The sequence below is a fragment of the Anabrus simplex genome, chromosome 8, assembly GCF_040414725.1.
Source record: "Anabrus simplex isolate iqAnaSimp1 chromosome 8, ASM4041472v1, whole genome shotgun sequence".
In the NCBI taxonomy this organism is placed as follows: Eukaryota; Metazoa; Arthropoda; class Insecta; order Orthoptera; family Tettigoniidae; genus Anabrus; species Anabrus simplex.
Genome location: NC_090272.1, coordinates 198,351,417 through 198,374,242, shown reverse-complemented (window position 1 = coordinate 198,374,242; position 22,826 = coordinate 198,351,417). Strand labels below are relative to the sequence as shown.

Below are 22,826 nucleotides of genomic sequence, written 5' to 3'. Positions count from 1 at the left end.
CCCTGTATTATTAAATAACATAGCCACATAAACAACATAGATCTTTGAAAGATTTGAATGCGAGAATGCGAAACACTTAAGCAGAAAAGTGTGTGAAATTATTTATTATCTACAGTATTTACTACCTACCGTTAACATTATTTTGTACGGTTTTTCCGCTGCAGAGGGGTACGTTCTTCACTGAATTTCTATACTAAGGTGTAAGGTGTGATTCAAATATGTTTATTGAGTGATTCACTATATATTTGAACAGAAATATACAAAGCACTTTACGTGTGCTGTAATGAACAATCGTGTTTCAATACCAGCGAAGCAGCGCTCAGTGGTAAAAATGGGAACTAGGCCCATATCGCTCATATTGCTGTATTGGGAAGGCTTAATAGCGTAGTCATAGTAGAGGGCGATGTAAAGGCAAACTAACATCACATACTATAAATAAAAGTTTATGTAGAACAGGCAGCAAAGGATATCAAAGAGGAATTTGGAAAGGGAATCACAATCCAAGCAGAGGAATCAAAACCTTGAGATTTGCAGATGATATTGTTATTTTATGTGTGAAAATCTGGAGAAATTGCTGAATGGTATGGACAGAGTCATGCATAAGAAGTACAAGATGAAACTAAGCAAGTCCAAAATAAAAGTAATGGAGTGCAGTCAAACAAAGTTAGGTGACTGGACTGAATATGAAGTTTCAGAATTCTTCTTGAGAAGAAAATAGACACTGCGCATGGTGATATTAATGGCTGGAACTCTCAGTTCATAGCGGAAACAAATTGGACCTCGCGCGGGGGTTGTGTGCAGCTCAGCTGGTACCAGCTATGTCATATTGTGTTCGTTGTTAGTACCATAGTACTCGGTCCACAACCGTTATGCATTACTAGGCCCAACTGAATTCCATCTGACACACCATGTGTCTAAAATCATACTGAAATTGACCTACAATACAGAGCATCTCATTTGTACTTTTATACCCAGAATTTTTAGCGTGTTTAGTGTACTTGTATTATATATTGCTCACCTATGTCATTCGTAATATTTCACTTTCATTTCAATTGGACTTGACAAAAGAGTGACTGGATGGGTGGCTCTGTTTCTAGAAAATAGAACTCAGAGAATTAGAGTAGGTGAAGCTTTATCTGTCCCTGTAATAATTAAGAAGGGAATTTCTCTAGGTAGTATTATTGGACCTTTATGTTTTCTTATATATATCAATGATATGTGTAAAGAAGTGGAATCAGAGATAAGGCTGTTTGCAGATGATGTTATTCTGTACAGAGTAATAAATAAGTTACAAGATTGTGAGCAACTGCAAAATGACCTCAATAATGTTGTGAGATGGACAGTAGGCAATGGTATGATGATAAACGGGGATAAAAGTCGGGTTGTGAATTTCACGAATAGAAAAAGTCCTCTCAGTTTTAATTACTGCGTTGATGGGGTGAAAGTTTCCTTTGGGAATCATTGTAAATACCTAGGTATTAATACAAGGAAAGATCTTCATTGGGGTAATCACATAAATATGATTGTAAATAAAGGGTACAGATCTTTGCACATGGTTATGAGGGTATTTAGGGGTTGTAGTAAGGATGTAAAGGAGAGAGCGTATTTGTCTCTGGTGAGATCCCAGCTGGAGTATGGTTCCAGTGTATGGGACCCTCACCAGGATTACTTGATTCAGGAACTGGAAAAAAATCCAAAGAAAAGCAGCTCAATTTGTTCTGGGCGATTTCTGACAAAAGAGTAACATTACAAAAATGTTGCGAAGTTTGGGCTGGGAGGACTTGGGAGAAAGGAGACGAGCTGCTCGACTAAGTGGTATGTATACTTTAAGGTTAAGTCAATATTCCACCTTTACAATACCAAAAGTTTATTGTCTAATTATTTAAACAACATTATTTAAAATATGACAGGACATGTTTCGTCTAACTTGTAGACATCATCAGCCATAAAATATTCAAGAAAAAGCACAAAAAGACAAGGACAGAATAACACATTGAAATAAATCGGGTTGGCGAATACGTCAATTAAAATAGTGAGGCTGTTCTAGATTGTTTCAAGCACAAACATTCAAAAGTTATTGATGAACAAACTAAAAATTATACACATGAGATGATACAGTAATACTTGGCATTAAAATTCTTCTTGAGGGTGCTGTTGACATGCAGTATTCAGGTCCGTCAGTAAAAGCTGATAATTAGGTGCACAATGTTATTTCTAGTAGAAAAAAGACTATCAATGAGCATGTGTAAGAAATCCAGAGAGATGATATAAAGATCGTCTAATTGGTGCAAAGTTGACATTTCTTATTAAAAATTAGGTGGAATATCTGATCGTATGATGTATGTAGAAATACAGTGGATGGCCCTAGAATAAGAATAAGGGCTATTGTAATTATTGAAATTAGCAAGCTTTTTTGTATCTTATGATATAAGAATGAAAGAAAGGGAAGAATGAGGACATCTGATTACTTGCATTCTCGCCTCTGAAGAGTAATTAGTTCAGCATGGATGATTGTGGCTGACTGAAGACGAACTATGGAGGTCATGTATGATGGGAGCCGGAGTGAGGAGAAAGAAGGGGAAGGTAGGAATCAATAGGCGGGGAGCAATCACGTGGAAGCTTGTTTGAATGTTTGTCGAAATAGGAACTGTTGAGCAATGCCTCAAAAATTACGTTCGTAGTTTCAGAAATCTTATTCAAATTAAGAGTGCGGTTGCATTTTTTATCTATGTTGATATCAATGTTTTCTAAAATGTTGAGTAAACTGTCCTTATTATGAAAATAAAGAATTTTTAGGTCCTGTTCTATGGAAGTGAAGAAATGATTGGACTCTGTCATATGAGTCTCATGGCGGAGTACCTTCTATCTTTAGTGGCGTTGACATGTTCCTTATATCTGATCAAAAAGCCTCTACCGGTTTGCCCAATATAGCTCGCGGAACATTGATTGCAATTCAACTTATATACACCTGATTTATAGTATTTGTTCATAGTGTTGTTGCTGATGATGTCTACAAGTTAGATGAAAAACATGTCCCGTCATATTTTAAATAATGTTAAATAATTAGACAATAAACTTTTGGTATTGTATAGGTGGAATATTGACTTAACCTTAAAGTATACGTACGACCATACGGACTTTACAATGAAATTTATTTTATGTAATAAGCGGTATGTGTCAAAAACATATCAGATGTAAGGCTTTTCAGGCATTTGCTCTATTGACCACTGTTTTGTCTTAGGTCTGACACTAGACTCGTCAGAGTGGGATGCGTCAGATCCTACCCACTGACGCTGGGGTGGATGCAGGTGAACTTATCAGAAGCCCTTATAAGAGGCACAGTCTGATATCTGAATATGGGAGATAAATCTCCACAATGCCTTACATCTGATATGTTTTTGACATTTTTGACATGCTCCATTGATGAAAAATATCTAATTCCCTCCATGGGAATTTAGAATTTTCCATAAGTGGTATGTTCCAAGCTGTCAGTGGAGAGATTGCGTGGGAGGACATCAGTAGACAAATAAGTTTGGGTGGTGTCTTTAAAAGAAGGAAAGATCGCAATATGAAGATAAAGTTGGATAAGATCTGATAAGTTCACCTGCATACACCCCAGCGTCAGTGGGTAGGGTCTGACACATCCCACTCTGATGAGTCTAGCATCAGACCTAAGACAAAAAGCTGGTTAATAGAGCAAACGCCGGAAAAGCAGTATACCTAATATGTTTTTCACATTTCTGACATGCTCTATTGGTGAAAAATATCTAATTCCCTCCATGGGAATTCAGAATTTTCCATTCGGATTTGCTCGGCGGGCAATAATTCCACTGTTGAGATTTATCTCCTGTATGTAGTTATCAGACTGTGCCTCTTTTAAGGGCTTCTGATAAGTTCACCTGCATACACCCCAGCATCAGTGGGTAGGGTCTGACACATCCCACTCTGATGAGTCTAGTGCCAGACCTAAGACGAAACGCTGGTTAATAGAGCAAACGCCTGAAAAGCCTTACATCTGATATGTTTTTGACATGCTCTATGGGTGAAAAATATCTAATTCTCTCCATGGGAATTTAGAATTTTCCATAAGTGGTATGTTCCAAGCTGTCAGTGGAGAGATTGCGTGGGAGGACATCAGTAGACGAATAAGTTTGGGCGGTGTCGTTAAAAGTAGGAAAGATCACAATATGAAGATAAAATTGGAATTCAAGAGGACAAATTGAGGCAACTATTTGTTTATAGGAAGAGGAGTTAGGGATTGGAATAACTTACCAAGGGAGATGTTCAATACATTTCCCATTTCTTTGGAATCATATAAGAAAAGGCTAGGAAAACAACAGATAGGGAATCTGCCACCTGGGTGACTGCCCTAAATGCAGATCAGTCGTGAGTGATTGATTAGATTAGAACATGAAGTCTTAAAAGATGTAGGCGAATATTGTTTCTTCAGTAGTAAAATAACAAATGATGGCAGAAGTAAGGAGGACATAAAATCCAGACTAGCACAAGCAAGGAAGGCCTTGGCAAAGAAAAGGAATTTGCTCACTTTGAACATTGATATAGGAATTATAAGTTTTTGACGACATTCACCTGGAACATGGCATTGTATGGAAGTGAAACATGGGTGATAACTAGTTCAGAAAGAAAGAGAATAGAAGCTTTTGAAATGTGGTATTATGTAAAAATGCTGAAGGTGAGATGGATAGATTGAACCACGAATTAAGAGATAAATCGAATTGGTGAGAGATCGATTTGACTAAATTTGACAAGAAGAGATAGAATGATAGGACACATCTTAAGACACTAAGGAGTTGTTCTGTTGGCTTTTGAAGGAAGTGTGGATGGTAAGAACAGTAGGGGTAGACCAAGGTATGAGTATGATAAGCAGATTAGAGCAGATGTAAGATGCAAAGTTATGTAGAAATGAAAAGGTTAGCACATGATAGGGTGGCATGGAGAGCTGCATAACACAGGTCTATGGACTGATGACTCAAACAACAACAATTTGGAGTGGCACTGAAGAGTACTACAAATAATGTGGAAGAAATTAATGAAGTTATATGGTCTTCCCTGTACATTTTGCTTCAGGCAACAAAGAAATGCTCCATGGTAAATGCTCCAGTGGTGAAGGCAGTTGGTGTTCTGTACAAAAAGCAGTGGCATCTAGCACAATGGATAAATATAAACTTAAAAACAGATTACCCTGGTCATGTACTTGAAGCTGTGAAGCCAGTGAACACCAAGTTGACAGATCTGCCATGTTAAGGCATTGCTTCCATAGCAAAATGAAAAGTTTTAATGGCACGATGTTGAACACACCATAAAGATGGTTATATCGGACTGAAAACATTGCATTCTTGTATTATGGATGTTATTTCCCACTATAATTTTGGCCCAGATATAGAATTGAAAACTCTGATGCAGTTGCATGTTAGTATTGCTAAATGCACTCAAGCCAATATGGAGTTGGCTATAGAGAAAAAGTATCGCCTACAAAGCACATGGCAGCAGAAAACCAGGAGGTACCTGAGAAAAAGAAGGAAGACCAGAATACAGCATTAGAGTGTATATCACATGAGGCAGAAGGTTTCTCAGACCAATGTAATACTTTGTAATGGATTTTTCTGGAAAATCTGGGTTTTTTCATGCTTTCAGTATTTTCAAAAATCATAACATTAGACCTAATTATCCTATTTCACTGAATATTCTTGTAAATGGACGCCAAAGGCTTACTCCAGGGCACTACCATCAGGTATCTAACCAACGTTGTAACATGTGACAGACAATGTGATTTGTTTATTAACACTCACATCTAAAGATTTGTATCCACTAAAGAAATATGACACTAATAGACATAACTTTAATCCAGGCTCATGCATTTAAGGTATATGCGCCAGATAAAAAGTTTTGTGAATAAGTGCAAAACAATTTGAGGAATGTTGATGTTTTCATGGCCCGTACTTATAGACATGATATATAGGCCTTTGGGCTTATGCCGTGTCAAGAAAATAAGGTGAAATTCTTTATGTTTCGCAGAGAACTTTGCTCTACATCATCAGAAGAAAATCTTGACTGACCATGAGAAAGGCTTCTCAAACAATGAGGTGTTTGAATTTAGATGTCACAGAAGTGGAAATTGTACATTCATTTGTCACCAGATGGCTCCCAGGATGCAGTACAGCGCTAGCGTTCGAAGCGGAAGTTGATGGAATGATCAGAATCAGTCTGAGAAGGTCACATAACACGTGTATATACATATGAAGGTATGGCATTGACACAAGCCTGGAATGAAACATTTGGCGATAAGGAACGTTCAAATTTGGAAAACACTGAAACGAAATAACAATAGTGAAGGGATAGGGAAGGGAACTACCTATGCAAATCCTTAATGACTGGCAACCAGGTATTACTTAATTGATAGCCAGTGTCTCTGTTGAAATTGTTAGGATTTCTACGTACTTCCACAGCTTCCTGTATAATCCTGGACCTGTAGTGTCTAGTGGGTAAGAGCTCGAGCATCGTGGAACATGACATAGAGAATGCTCAGCTATTACTGATTTGTCTGGCTGTTTGGGATTAATATTACGTTCATGTTCCCTGACACGAGTACCAATGGACTGGCAGGTTTGGCCAATGTATACCGTGCCTTACCACAAGTACAGGGAATTTTGTATACCCCAGGATGTAAAAGTGGGGACAATTTGTCCTTGGTTTTACTCAGACTGTGAGCAGTTTTAGTGGCAGTTCCAAACACAGTTTTTATATTGTGTTTGCGGAGGACTTTGGCAATTCGATCTGTGGTGTTGTGAATGTAAGTCAGGTAGGCAGTTCCCTTCTCTTCTTCCATCTGTGAGCATTGCTTAGTCATTTCTCTGGGATGCAGGGCTCTATGAATTTGTAAATCACTAACCATTTCCCTTGAACACGACTTTGAGCGTATCCATCTCCACCTGGATATTTGATGGCTCACAAATTTGTCTCGCTCTCTTGGCGAGTGTCGTGAGAATGCCTTGTTTTTGTGTTGACACGGTGGTGAGAATCTGCATGAAGATAGTGATTTGTGTGGGTAGGCTTACGATAGACGGTATGTCCTAAGGAGCCATCCAGTTTCTTGTTTCTTTCTTACTGGAACATCCAAGAAAGGAAGGCATCCATCCAACTCCATCTCCATAGTGAATTTAATTTAAGGATGTTGCTGATTTAGGTGGTTTAGAAATAGATGAAGTTTCTCAGGACCTTCTGTCCAGACCACAAATGTACCATCAACATATCTCCACCATATCATGGGTTTGACGGGCACTGAAGCAATAGCCTCCTCCTCAAAATGCTCCATAAAGAAATTAGCCACTACGGGCGAAAGTGGACTTCCCATAGACTTCGTAAAAATTCCCACCCCACAAGGAAAAACTGGAAGTCATGCAGTGGTAAAATAGCTTAGTAATGTCCTCAGGGAACAGGTGTTCGATGAGAGACATGACCGAGTCAATCAGCACTTTAGTGAAGAAGGACTCAACAATGAAACTCACCAAAAGTGCATTACGTTGAAGGGTTATGGTTGACAGCTTGTTGACAAAATACTAAGAGTCCCTGACATATGCATCAGTACATCCTATGTGTGGCTGAAGCAATTTGGTTAGGTATTTAGCCAGAGCATACGTAGGAGAACCTATCACACTAACAATAGGTCAGAGGAGAACATCTTTCTTATGGATCTTGGGAAGTCCATACTGTATAATCTAGGTGGCCTGATGTAGTCTCTCCTCTTTTGGAATTGAAGATTGCCTTAAGAGCTTCACGGTGATGCTGGACACACAAGTGGTAGGGTCATGTGAGCTCAGTCTGTAAACAGGCTCTGACAATATAGCTGAGATCTTATCGTTATACTCGTCGGTGTCCATAAGCACTGTTGCATTACACTTATCAGCTGAGAGAATGGTCTGTTCAGAATCATCTCTTAGTTCCTTCAGAGCTCTCCTCTCGCCTGGTTGCCAGCCATTAAGGATTTACATAGGTAGTTCTCTTCCCTACCCCTTCACTATCGTTATTTTGTTTCAGTGTTTTCCAAATTTGTACGTTCCTCATCGCCAGATGTTTCATTCCAGGCTTGTGTCAATGTCATACCTTCATATGAGCATACACATGTTATGTTATGTGACCCTCTCAGACTGATTCTGATGGTTCCGTTAGCTTTCACTTCGAACGCTAGCACTGTACCGTGTCCGGGGAGCCATCTGGTGACGAGTGAATGCACAATCTTCAGTTCTGTTATAACATCTAAATTCAAACACTTCATTGTTTGAGAAGCCTTTCTCGTGGACAGTTGAGATTTTCTTCTGATGACGCAGAGCAAAGTTCTCTGCAAAACGTAAAGAATTTCACCTTACTTTTTGACACGGCATAAGCCCAAAAGTCTATATCACGTCTCTAATTTGAGGAAGGTTAATTAATTTAGGAGCCATGATATTTGAAGCAGTATAATACAAACAGAGTAATTTGTATGAACAAACTATGCAATGATTTTTTGGTTATATCTATACTGATATTTCTACTTTTTCTTGCTCATTCAAATAACCTTAACTCCAAACCCTTAAAAACCTTTAAAAAAAGAATGTTGGGTGAGTAAATGCAACTCACTGAAGGTTGTCCCTCCTCTGGATCTTCAGGCTCTGTTTTGATGGTCATGTTCTGTTCTAATGTTGACGAATCATTCACAGCTGAAAAGGAATTTAGAACCAACTTTTATAATTGTTCATATAAAATGTTTAATATTCTTCTGTTCATTATCTATATGATGCTTAAGAAACTATATGTCATATGACAGAAATAAATAGGTAAAAGGACAATTTATAACAGTTAGAAAATATATATATTATTTTTTTTTTGCTATGGGCTTTACGTCGCACCGACACAGATAGGTCTTATGGCGATGATGGGATGGGAAAGGCCTAGGAGTTGGAAGGAAGCGGCGTGGCCTTAATTAAGGTACAGCCCCAGCATTTGCCTGGTGTGAAAATGGGAAACCACGGAAAACCATCTTCAGGGCTGCCGATAGTGGGATTCGAACCTACTATCTCCCGGATGCAAGCTCACAGCCGCGCGCCTCTACGCGCATGGCCAACTCGCCCGGTTAGAAAATAATTGAGGGAAGAACGTGTTACAGAGTGAAACAGATACATTAGATCATTTCAGGAACAGCAGAGAACAGGAGATGATTACGGGAGGTATTTCAACTGGGCTATACAGTTTAAGAGAAAATATCCATGAATGCCAGTTCTTACCATTTGAAGAATACAAGGTCAGGTTATAATATAAACTGAGAGAGCATTCTGGAATCAACAATCTCAGTTTTAATACTTTCAAAACAAAGAATAAAATACTCCACAGCCTTCACAATCTGAAATCAATGCATCTGATGACTGACTGTATAACTTCAACTTAAGAGACTGTCAGATGGTCTCATTTGATGGAATAATACTCTCTTCCAAGACGACAGTCTGTAGTTATAGGATTAAACAGTTCTTCTGATCAACAATCAGGAGATGCAAAAATGATGAATGGTTTTCTCACACCATTCAGTTCACTAAGTACAATATGACAATATGAGCCTGCCAACTAGTAACCCAATAGAACATACATACATACATACATACATACATACATACATACATACATACATACATACATACATACATACATACATACATACATACATACATACATACATACATACATACATACATACATACATACATACATACATACATACATACATACATACATACATACATACATACATACATACATACATACATACATACATACATACATACATACATACATACATACATACATACATACATACATACATACATACATACATACATACATACATACATACATACATACATACATACATACATACATACATACATACATACATACATACATACATACATACATACATACATACATACATACATACATACATACATACATACATACATACATACATACATACATACATACATACATACATACATACATACATACATACATACATACATACATACATACATACATACATACATACATACATACATACATACATACATACATACATACATACATACATACATACATACATACATACATACATACATACATACATACATACATACATACATACATACATACATACATATATTATTATAGACTGTTATGCCTTTCAGCGTTCAGTCTTCAAGCCTCTGAGAATTTACTAAACGTCGCCACAATCCTCGATTTGCAACTTGTGTTGTGGCCTCATTTAGTTCCATACCTCTTATCTCTAAATCGTTCGAAACCGAGTCTAACCATCGTTGTCTTGGTCTACCTCTACTTTTCTTACCCTCCATAGCAGAGTCCATTATTCTCCTAGGTAACCTATCCTCCTCCATTCGCCTCACATGACCCCACCACCAAAGCCGGTTTATGCGTAAAGCTTCATCCATCGAGTTCATTCCTAAATTAGCCTTTATCTCCTCATTCCAAGTACCCTCCTGCCATTGTTCCCACCTGTTTGTACCAGCAATCATTCTTGCTACTTTCATGTCTGTTACTTCTAACTTATGAATAAGATATCCTGAGTCCACCCAGCTTTCACTCCCGTAAAGCAATGTTGTTCTGAAAACAGACCGATGTAAAGATAGTTTCGTCTGGGAGCTGACTTAATTCTTACAGAATACTGCTGATCGCAACTGCAAGCTCACTGCATTAGCTTTACGACACCTTGATTCAATCTCATTTGCTATATTACCATCCTGGGAGAACACACAACCTAAATACTTGAAATTATCAACCTGTTCTAGCTTTGTATCACCAATCTGACATTCAATTCTGTTGAATTTCTTACCTACTGACATCAATTTAGTCTTCAAGAGGCTAATTTTCATACCATATTCATTGCACCTATTTTCAAGTTCCAAGATATTAGACTGCAAGCTTTCGGCACAGTCTGCCATTAAGACCAAGTCGTCAGCATAGGCCAAACTAATTACTACATTTCCACCTAAATGAATCCCTCCCTGCCATTTTATACCTTTCAGCAGATGATCCATGTAAACTACGAACAGCAAAGGTGAAACCTCTGTAAGTACCCTGAACCAAGAACTCATTCTACCATCAATTCTCACTGAAGCCCAATTGTCAACATAAATGCCTTTGATTGATTTTAATAATCTACCTTTAATTCCATAGTCCCCCAGTATAGTGAACATCTTTTCCCTCGGTACCCTGTCGTATGCTTTCTCTAGATCTACGAAACATAAACACAACTGTCTATTCCTCTCGTAGCATTTTTCAATTACCTGGCGCATACTGAAAATCTGATCCTGACAGCCTCTCTCTGGTCTGAAACCACACTGGTTTTCATCCAACTTCCTCTCAACGACTGATTGCACCCTCCCTTCCAAGATATCAGTGAATACTTTGCCTGGTATACTAATCAATGAGATACCTCGATAACTGTTGCAATCCTTCCTGTTCCCTTGCTTATAGATAGGTGCAATTACTGCTTTTGTCCAATCTGAAGGTACCTTACCAACACTCCATGCTAATTTTACTACTCTATGATGCCATTTCATCCCTGCCTTCCCACTATACTTCACCATTTCAGGTCTAATTTCATCTATTCCTGCTGCCTTATGACAATGGAGTTTTCTTACCATCCTTTCCACTTCCTCAAGCATAATTTCATCAACATCATTTTCCTCCTCCCCATGAGCTTGGCTGTTTGCAACACCACCAGGATGATTTCCTTTTACATTGAGAAGATGTTCAAAATATTCCCTCCACCTTTCCAGTGATTCCCTGGGATCTATTACAAGTTCACTTGAATTACTCAAAACACTGTTCATTTCCATTTTCCCTCCCTTCCTAAGATTCTTTATTACTGTCCAGAAAGGTTTCCCTGCTGCTTGACCTAGCCTTTCCAGGTTATTACCAAAATCTTCCCATGACTTCTTTTTGGATTCAACAACTATTTGTTTCGCTCTGTTTCTTTCATCTACGTATAAATCCCTGTCTGCCTCGGCCCTTGTTTGGAGCCATTTCTGATAAACGTTTACAGGCTGCTCTCACTTCATCATTCCACCAAGATGTTCGCCTTTTCCCATCTTCACACACAGTTGTTCCTAGGCATTCCCTTGCTGTTTCTACTACAGCATCCCTGTATGCCACCCATTCACTTTCTATATCCTGAACCTGCTTACTGTCTACTGATAGAAACTTCTCACTAATCATATCCATGTACTTCTGTCTAATTTCCTCATCCTGGAGATTTTCTACCCTTATTCGTTTGCAGACAGATTTCACTTTCTCTACCCTAGGCCTAGAGATAGTTCACTACAGATCAGATAGTGGTCTGTATCATTGAAAAATCCGCAAAAAACTCTTACATTCCTAACAGATTTCCTGAATTCAAAGTCTGTTAAGATATAGTCTATTATGGATCTGGTACCCCTAGCCTCCCATGTGTAGCGGTGAATAGCCTTATGCTTGAAGAATGTATTCATAACAGCTAAACCCATACTAGCACAGAAGTCCAGCAAACGCTTCCCATTCCCATTAGCTTCCATATCTTCCCCACATTTACCAATCACCCTTTCGTATCCTTCAGTTCTATTCCCAACTCTCGCATTGAAATCGCCAATTAGCACTATTCTATCCTTGCTGTTGACCCTGACCACGATGTCACTCAATGCTTCATAAAACTTGTCAACTTCATCCTCATCCACACACTCACATGGTGAATACACAGACACAATTCTTGTCCTAATTCCTCCAACTGACAAATCTACCCACATCATTCGCTCATTTATGTGCCTAACAGAAACTATGTTGCGTGCAATGGTATTCCTGATAAAGAGCCCTACCCCAGACTCTGCCCTTCCCTTTCTAACACCCGTCAAGTACACTTTATAATCTCCTATCTCTTCCTCATTATCTCCCCTTACCCGAATATCACTTACTCCTAGCACATCCAGATGCATCCTCTTTGCTGACTCAGCCAGTTCTACCTTCTTTCTTCCATAAGCCCCATTAATATTGATAGCTCCCCATCGAATTCCATTTCGTTCGCCAAGTTGTTTCCAAGGAGTCCCTCGCCTGTCAAATGGGAGTGGGACTCCATTACTCCCATAGGTCTGAGGCTTGCTACCCTTTCAAGGTCGGGTTTTCTAAACGCTCACATACCCCACAATTTAGGTTTTTACAGGCACATAAATAAATCTCCCTATAAATAGCAAAACACACTCATTGGACATTATATTCACAAAAATGGATAAAATACAGATGAATGAAATGAAAAACAACAATATCACACAATTTACCTGCTTAAAAGTTTTTTTGTATGATATTCCTCAAAGCACGTGGCTGAGCACAAACCAATATTCTTCCAAGGTATGTTTGTTTACATGACCCATTAATACTTATTGCTAAAACAAATACATTTCTTCGACAGTAACATCAGTCCATTTTGACGCTCGGGATGTGGGAGAAATGACCTAATTATTCTCTACATATTGCGAGTGATACAAGTTCGTTCCTATGACTATTTTTTCCACTAAGGTATGCGGAAAAATTATTTTGAAAATGTCTAGTTCTGGAGAGTTTTCATTCAAAGATTGATCCTGGATTCCGGCAAGATCAGGCTTATAGCCGAAATCAGTAGGTAAAAATTTATTAATACCCGTTTCTTTTTCCCAGACCCGATGATCAGTTGATACATTTCGTTTCTGCCTCTTCGCGGTAGCTGGTTATAATTCTTCATCATTGTCACTTACACCTTCATCGTCACCAGTTGAAACTTCGGGCACAATATCGTCAACACTTTCTAAGTCAATTTCACACAAATCTGAACCCTCACTTTCATCATTCATCAATATTTCAAACATTTTTTCATCACCTTTCAAAAACTTCCGCTTGCCTGCGAGCAGCCATGTTTATTAGATCGCATTGACTCGCAAGTGTGGTAGACATTCACATAAAAAATTTAAGTTAACAGCGTTCCCAAAGAGAATACAAATTAGCGCAAGCTTCCGTAATATAGCCGATAGATGGCAGATACGACAAATTCTTCAATCATTGCTGAAAGTCAAAGAGAAGCGAAGATATGATGCTTGGAAGTTCGACACGCAATATATTGCGCCGTAACTGCTGGGGCACTTCCCGCGAGGCGCAATATATTGCGCCGTGACCCGGAAAGGGTTAAAATGTTCTGAGCTCGGTAAATTCATGAAGCAGGATGCTACCCTACTTGCACATAGTCCAAGTGAGGATCTCTCCTCTAATGGGTTATGGACCACCGGTGAATTGTATAGTCCTAGCCACCTGAGCACAAGGAGGGCCACGACTCAGAATATGTCCGAGATGCTCACTCCCATTCCATAGCAACTGGTATCCCGACTCTCAGGACCACTTACTAGGCCACTCAGCCATTGCCCATGGTTCACGAACTAGGACGTGACTACAGTAACCCACAAACATGAGCTCACTGAAACATTTTCAAAATAAATTCTTAAGAAAAAGAACAAATAATTCATCCAAACATTTCAAGTTCTTCAATGAGAATGGCTTCAATCAGTCATACAATACTAGTTTTTTTTTAACACATACTTGTTCAGAAACATATGTTAAACAATTGCTTATAAATGGTATGGAATACAGATCAGTTATATTCATACAGTGACATTGAATTCTTCCATACATCTTCCTTTGAATTCTTCAATTATCATTCTGTATGTATGTCCAACCCTTGTCCCATTTCTCTACTGGGTCGTGTATGAAGTGAGATGAGTCTTTGTAGCGAGTCTTTAGGACTGGATGCCCTTCCTGATATCATCCTCATCAGAGGAGTTAATGAGATGAAATGGGCTACAGCTTCAGTTATCATTCTATATTTTTTATAACTCTATAATACTATTAAAAACATTTTATGTTCAGTTAAGAGGCTTGGCTATCAATATTATTTGACACAACAAAGATAAAGCTATGCAAAACATAACAAGCTGGGTTTAACACAGGACTTCTACAGTATACTGCTGAAGATAACTGATGCCATTCCTGGCAAACAAAACAGTATTCAACATAGATTAAAGTATTGAGTGTTTCAACATACCTGGCTGATAATCTTCCAAACAAATTAAAGAAATAAATGTATACTGAGTCTTTCATATGGGAAATAAAATTGGGAAATTTCTTTGCCACAAATTCAAATTGCCATTATCTATAAACAATTTTTGGTTTGTTATTATAAAATTTATGCATGGGGTGTCAAAATAGAGAATCTGTGAGGTCAGTACACAAAGATAACAAGGAAAAGCAGTTGAAACTATTGAAAATTATTATTTGTTAGTAATAATCATATGGTTTGAGCTACCGTGTGCAGGCATCTTGATTTGCTGCCGTATAGGCTGCCAAAGTTTCAGTTTTAACATTCCTATTTACTCTACCAGCTAGCAAAGAAATAGATCTTTGCTGGGCTATACATGGCTGATTTTGATTAATTTATCGGGAAAACACCAAATGTGTCACTGGACATAATTTACATGCTGACATTGTTCAACATGGAGTAGTAAATGGACTTTTCTCTGCCCTTCAAAATTTAGACTACTCTGCCAAGTTTGAATACACGATCTTTGGATCTGGAGGCCAACATTACCATTGCTCATGAGGGAAGTTTGTTAATGTGACATTCATTAGCACGGTATTCCACAGTTGTATTACATATCTAATTAAATTTGTTATATCCTTTCTATCTTCTTTTGCACACTCTTTACATTTCTATAACTGTTAACCCTTTGGTCTACCATTAGTTGTGAAAGGAAATATTCCCTTACATACCCTTTATATTTCAGTCACTTTAACATAAATTTGACTAATCACATACATAAGAATACACAGAGTAGAGTGAGCTTTTAGCTCGTCTATAGTATGAGGAAACCAATGTTTTTTGTTCGTAAGTATTACTGGTTTCAAGGGAAGCAGATAAATTTCCAAGAAATGTAGACACATAGGCATTGGTTTCCTTAGTAACGTGATTCCAGATCTGTGGGGTTAGAAATCCATTCACTACGCCCATTCTTTTGGATTATTCTCAAACCACCTCCTCACTATAGAGTGAATTTCAGAAACTGGTTTGCATGTTACAGAAACAGGCTTGTTGTCAACAAGATCCCAATTCCAAGCATCATTACTAGAGTTTCCACCCACTCTTGTTGCATTCTGATTTTGTCCCACAGTTTCAATTGGCACTATCACCTTGGAACTGAAATCAGAATCACATTCATCACTGTCAGTTGAACAAGAAGAATCATTTCAACTTTCAACATCACCATTTTCAAGCCAGTTACGAATAGCCTCATCCATGCCGTGCTTGGATGCCGCCATGATTGTTTACAAGCGGCAAACTGAGGTGCTTTTTATTTTCCGTATTTCTGCTCAGGTATAATCTGCAAAATGAACTGAATAAATCTCTCTGACCAGCTAACTGCAATAATGAACTTATAAATGTTCCATGCACCAGGACGGAAGTGTCCATCAAAGTATGTTACCATGTTACGATCGCAGGACAGAAGCTCCCGTCAAAGTATGGCAATGGGTTAAGCTTATCAAGAACCAAATTTTGTAAGTACTAACCTTCCTCCATTTCAGTCTTAAATCTTTCTCCAAGGATCTCTATTGTATAGCGGTGTAACCTTCATACATGCCCAACAGCAAAAGTCTCAGAATAATGGTCAAAATCATCATCACGGGAGAATGATGTTCTGCAACATATGGAAAATAGGTTGTACTGAAGCAGATGGGGTTCAATCAGTAAGAACTGTGGAAATATAAATCAAGTTGGGTAAGAAAAATACAGTAAAAACACCTGATTTAAGCTATGACACACCAAGCTCGATAGCTGCAGTTGCTTAAGTGTGGCCAGTATCCAGTATTCGGGAGATAGTAGGTTCGAACCCTACTGTCAGCAGCCCTGAAAATGGTTTTCCGTGGTTTCCCATTTTCACACCAGGCAAATGCTGGGGCTGTACCTTAATTAAGGCCACGGCCGCTTCCTTACCACTCCTAGCTCTTTCCTGTCCCATCGTCGCCGTAAGACCTATCTGTGTCAGTGTGACGTTAAACAACTAGCCAAAAAAAAAAAAAAAAAAATAGCAATGACATAAAAGGCATAGGGATGTGGCGACCCCATCGCCCAGTGGGTAACCACTGCAGTTAGCCACCCGAGTATTGGCGGGAAAACCATACGTATTTAAGGTAGGAGGAAATGCCTGCCTTTCGCCAGAAAACATCATGAGGCCCTCTAAGGCTAACAACCTTAGTTGTACAATGTTGGACTATGTCCAACCCCTAAAATGAACATTAATATCATGGAACAAGCTTCTTATGAATTAAATTACCCTGAAGACAAAATCAGGCTTTCGGATTCCAGGGTGCCTGACATTTTGAAGCTCGTGAGTGAATCGGAGCACCACAAGAACATTGCTAAATTCAAGAATAAGAGAAAATACTATTTTGGAACATTCAACATCAACTCCCTTATTCAGGTTGGAAAACTGAAACAGTTAACAGCGGAGCTACATAGACTCGATATCTCGATATTGGCCCTCCAGGAAACGCGGTACATGGATGAAGAACCTTTTGAATCAGATGGGTTCAGAATCTTCAAAGGAAAGGCCGGAAGAAAGATCATGAAAAACGTCCCGCAACTGGGAACAGCCTTTGTAGTAAACAAAAAGTTTCTAAACACTATAGTCGACTTCAAGAGTGTAAACTCAAGACTATCACTCATGACGATCAAATCAGCGAATAAGAAATACATGCAGATAAATGCTCATGCACCAATAAATGAGGATAATAAAAAGAATCCCGATATGGTTGAAGAGTTTTGGGACAAACTGGGGGATGAAATACTAAAGATCCCAAAAAATAACATCAAAATTCTCCTGGGGGACTTCAATGCACAAGTGGGGCGGGAAAGGAAGTACATTGAAATAGTTGGAGAATATCCGGCACACAACAGGACGAATAAAAACGGAGAAAGACTGATCAATTTATGCAATATGAACAACTTCAAACTCATGTCTACCCATTTCAAAGCACGCCCCAACAAAAAGAAAACATGGGTATCACCAAACCCCTTGCTAGGCGAATTTCAACTGGACCATGTAGCGATATCCAAGAACAATTACAAGGAAATTCATAATGTCAAAGTTAGAAAAGCGGTTAATGTAACATCAGACCATTATTTATCACAGATTAAGATGAATTTCATACCCGGACGAAAAACACATATCTGTGGCAATAGAGTGCCAAAAATTGACCGTGAATTGCTCATCCACGAAAAGAGGGAAGAATACAGGAAAAAGCTACAGGTGCCAAAAAATTGGAATGAAGTGACAAAAAATCTTCAGGAGCCAGCAGTTGAATTAGCGTCTACGAAACGTCGAAGCAAGCATGCATGGTGGAATGCAGAATGTGAAAATGCAATCAAAGAAAGATTTGAGGCATGGAAATCATGGAATGAGAATAAGACTGTGACAAATTTGGAAAAATCACGAGAAATAAGGAAACGAACCCACCAAACACTGAGAAGAGTCAGAAGAGAACACCTTAGGACAGAACTCACAGAAATGGATGAAAACTTCAAGAAAAACAATACCAGATTATTCCATAGGGCCTTTAAAAATAGAATCAAAGGCTATATAGCACCGAGCCTGCATTTCAAGAAAACGGACGGAACTCTTGCCCTCAACAATAAAGATAACTGTGAGATCCTTGCAAAGTACTTTGAAGACCTCCTTAACTGTGAATCACCACGAGAAAAATTGGAGATTGAGAAGGACACAATCCAGAACCCAGATTCTGAACCACCCGATGAGGAAGAAGTAAGGGAAGTAATAAACTCCCTAAAGAACAACAAAGCATCTGGTGAAGATGGAGTAATAGCAGAACTGTGGAAGATAGCCAATGACGCCTTTATCACTGAAGTGACAGAACTGTTCCGGAATATTTGGAGAGATGAGAAAATACCAGAAGACTGGCTAGTGGCATTAATACACCCACTATATAAAAAGGGACCGAAAACAGACGTCAACAACTACCGAGGAATATCACTTTTATCTGTCACGTATAAGATTTTTTCTAAACTCCTATTGAACAGACTGACACCGCAAATTGACCACAAGTTGGGAGAATATCAGGGTGGCTTCAGGAGAGGGCGCTCTTGTCAGGACCATATCCTAAGTCTAAAAATGATAATCAAATATTACAATGCGCGGCCAAAGAACATCTTCATCTCTTTCGTTGATTTTAAAAAAGCATACGATTCAATAGATAGAGACACATTGATGGAAATTTTGAGAGAATATGGTATCGATCAAAAAACACTCAACTTACTTAGGTTAACACTAACAAACACCATATCCAAAGTGAAATTTCGAGGAGAGATCAGCAAACCCTTCCAGATAAAAACAGGTCTGAGACAGGGTGACAGCTTATCCCCAACACTCTTCAACGTGGTTCTAGATAAGGTCATGAAAACACTGTGGAAACATAATGACTCAGGTGCTATAATAGGTAGTAAAAATAAACATGTCAAACCCAAGTGTTTGGCCTTTGCTGATGATTTGGCACTCTTCGCTGAGACAGAACAGGAAGCAATAACACAGATAAATGAACTACAGGAGATAGCCGAGAAAACAGGTTTAAAAATCTCCTTCACGAAAACAGAGATGATGAGCACGGACAGGAATTATGTGAAGAGAACAATGAAGACGAAATATGGCGAAGTGAAGGTCACAAAGCAGTTTAAATACCTGGGAGAAATTATCAGCAGCAACGGGATGGATAAAGCGGCCATGGAAAATAGAAGACTTAAGTTGGAAAGGCTAAACATTGCCACCAAAGCCATTTACAACAAAAAGAATCTCTCCATCAATGCGAAACTAAGACATTATGATGCTGTGGTAAAACCAGTGATTCTGTATGGGGTGGAAACAGCAACACTAACGAACCTGGAAAAACTACTGAAGATTGAAAGGAGAATATTGAGGATGATTTACGGCCCAAGGGTGGTAGAGGGAAACTACAGATTACGCTCAAATAAGGAGATATACAAAATAACAGAAGACCTGGAAACAACAATAAGGAAAAGACGGTTGCGATTCTATGGACACATGGTCAGAATGGATCCAACAAGGTTAAATAAACAAATTTTTAATAAAATATACTACTTGAAGAGCCAGGGGGGATATGCCAAGCAGATGAAGGAAGAACTCAAGAGGTTAGGAATTGCAGATGAAGAATGTCGTGATAGAGACAAATTCAGGAAAAGACTTTCCAACATAAAAGTTCTGGTTGAAGAAAAGAAAGAGCGCAGAGGGGGAAGATGGACTGAAGAGAGAAGAGCGCAACATTCTGAAAGAATGAAGGCACTGTGGAGAAAGAGGAAGGAAGAAGGGATGATTAGAAGGAAGTGAAGTGGTATTGGCGTGGTCTTAAGTTTGGCCGGTTCGCAAGAAAGAAGAAAGAAAAAGGCAAATACTCAGATGTGAACAATATTTAAAAAGAAATTCACCAGGACCTAGTGTTTATAGTGCACTATGTCTTCTGGTATAGGCTAGAGCAATTTTGTAACTTTCATTTGATCTGTCGTCTTATCCATGGCTTTGACAACATGCAAGTGACTAAGGTGTGAGCGATGCTAGTAATGCCATTCCTTATGCAGACAGTCCCTGCTATGAATGGTGTGAAAATGTTGCTCATAGGGCCAGTTGGTGTATGTATTTCAGTGAGCTTGGCAGACTGATATGTAATAGCAACTCCTGGCTCGGTGAGGAAAGCAACGGGGAAACTACCTCACTACTCATTTCCCTAGTGCACCTCTTCAGTGATCCCTAGGCCATCTATGATAGCTGATAGTGAAGCTGTTGAGGATCCAATCAACCTTAGGGCTAAGGACTGAACATACAAGAGATTAAATTATCAACCAGCAGGTGCTAGGGAGGATTTGGATAGAACAATAAAGGAAGATAGGGAAAATTCTAATGATAGAGAAATAGGTACAGAAGTACAGTCTGTTGCTGAGAAGACAACAATTGCTGGGTGAAATAGAGAGCAGGGTTGCAAGTTTTCCTCCTGCATCCTGTCATTGCCATACCAACCTCTTCACTTAAGTTATTTAAAAAGTATCACCTGACAACTTCAGATCATTATCAAACGGTCTTCCTTTGTTTCGTTTGTCTGTTTGTTTGTTTGTTTGTTTTCCTTGTAACCAAAACATAAAACAATGAAATCCAAGTACCATATTATGTCTTCCTTTTTTTTTTTTTTTTTTTTTTTTTTTTTTTTTTTTTTTTCTTTCTGCAATTTGCTTAATGTCACACCAACACAGATAGGTCTTATGGCGGCGATGGGACAGGAAAGAGCTAGAAGTGGGAAAGAAGCGGTCGTGCCGACGGTGGGGTTCGAACCCACTATCTCCCGAATACTGGACACTGGCCACAGTTAAGCGACTGCAGCTATTGAACTAGGTACCATCTTCCTAGTAAATATTACATACTAGCTTCTATCATCTGGCACTGTATTGATTGTTTACTTTTAGGTATTTTATTGCCTGTTAATCATGTGTGAAGCAAATTTTTGAAATTTCTTTATTGTGATGTTGACTGATATTTTAGGAACTATTTTGTACTTTATGCATTATCATTGTATGTTTAATTTCAAGTTTCACTTATAGATTATTTTGTTTCTCGTTAATTAAACTGTTGTCAGTCAGTTTGGACATTTTATTCATCACCACTTCTCACCATGCCTATGCAGCTTAACTGGTACTCAACAGCATCCAGAATACGTCTAAGCAACCATGGAAACTATGGATTCAATGCTAATATTAGTAGTTTTTAAAAATTATTCTTGTATTTCATTCCTCCCCTAGGATTGCTAGGGATGTTTAATCCCTCCAGTACCGTTTCGAGATAGTAATTTGTATTTGTGCAAAGTTTTGCTGAGAGCTATTCTGGAAGATATTGTACACACATACATCTACAGCCTTGGTCCTTTTGGTCATTTTCTCTTTCGCGCCGTTCACATTTAGGATTTGTATTATCTGTTTGAAGTGATTTTTTTTTTTTAAGTTTTCTTCGTTGTGACATTGATTGATAGTTTATGAACTCTTTTGTAGATTTAGAGAAATTGTTATGTACATAATTTTATGTTTTAGTTTGAGATTATTTAGTTTTGCATTAAAGTATCTCCTTGTGATAGCACAGCTTGCCTGGGAAGTAGCTGAGCCTTTCAAACAAATAATATAAATAAGTTATACCGTAATGTGTTTACATATTGCATTATAGATATGATGTAAACAACTCGAGCTATCACTGGGGCTGTCACCAATCAGCCACATGAGCCCAAAAACCGTGAAATCAACACTAATCTCAGTCAATTTAGCATTTTCTTTTTCACCCCTTCTGAATCACCATGTCGATGGGTGCTGAAGTTGAATTTCCACGACATCTGGATGGTCACTATTCATCTCAGTGATCCCAAAACCGGGTGAGTTGGGGTTAGGAGCGCGCAGCTGTGAGCTTGCATCTGGGAGAGAGTGGGTTCGAATCCTACTGTCGGCAGCCCTGAAGATGGTTTTCCGTGGTTTTCCATTTTCACGCCAGGCAAATGCTGGGGCTGTACCTTAATTAAGGCCATGGCTGCTTCCTTCCCACTCCTAGCCCTTTCCTATCCCATCATCGCCATAAGACTTATCTGTGTCGGTGCGACGTAAAACCAAT

At 38.7% G+C, this 22,826-nt stretch overlaps 1 long non-coding RNA gene across 1 annotated transcript in view; it reads right to left on the bottom strand.

Moving 5' to 3' along the window:
- LOC136879411 (uncharacterized) overlaps positions 1 to 22,826 on the bottom strand; it is a 48,071-nt gene that overhangs the window by 5,109 nt on the left and 20,136 nt on the right. The window contains exons 2-3 of the long non-coding RNA XR_010860914.2: positions 16,675 to 16,802; positions 8,635 to 8,714 (exon numbers count right to left, since the gene is read on the bottom strand). This is a non-coding gene — a long non-coding RNA (uncharacterized lncRNA). The remainder of the gene's footprint in view (positions 1 to 8,634; positions 8,715 to 16,674; positions 16,803 to 22,826) is intronic.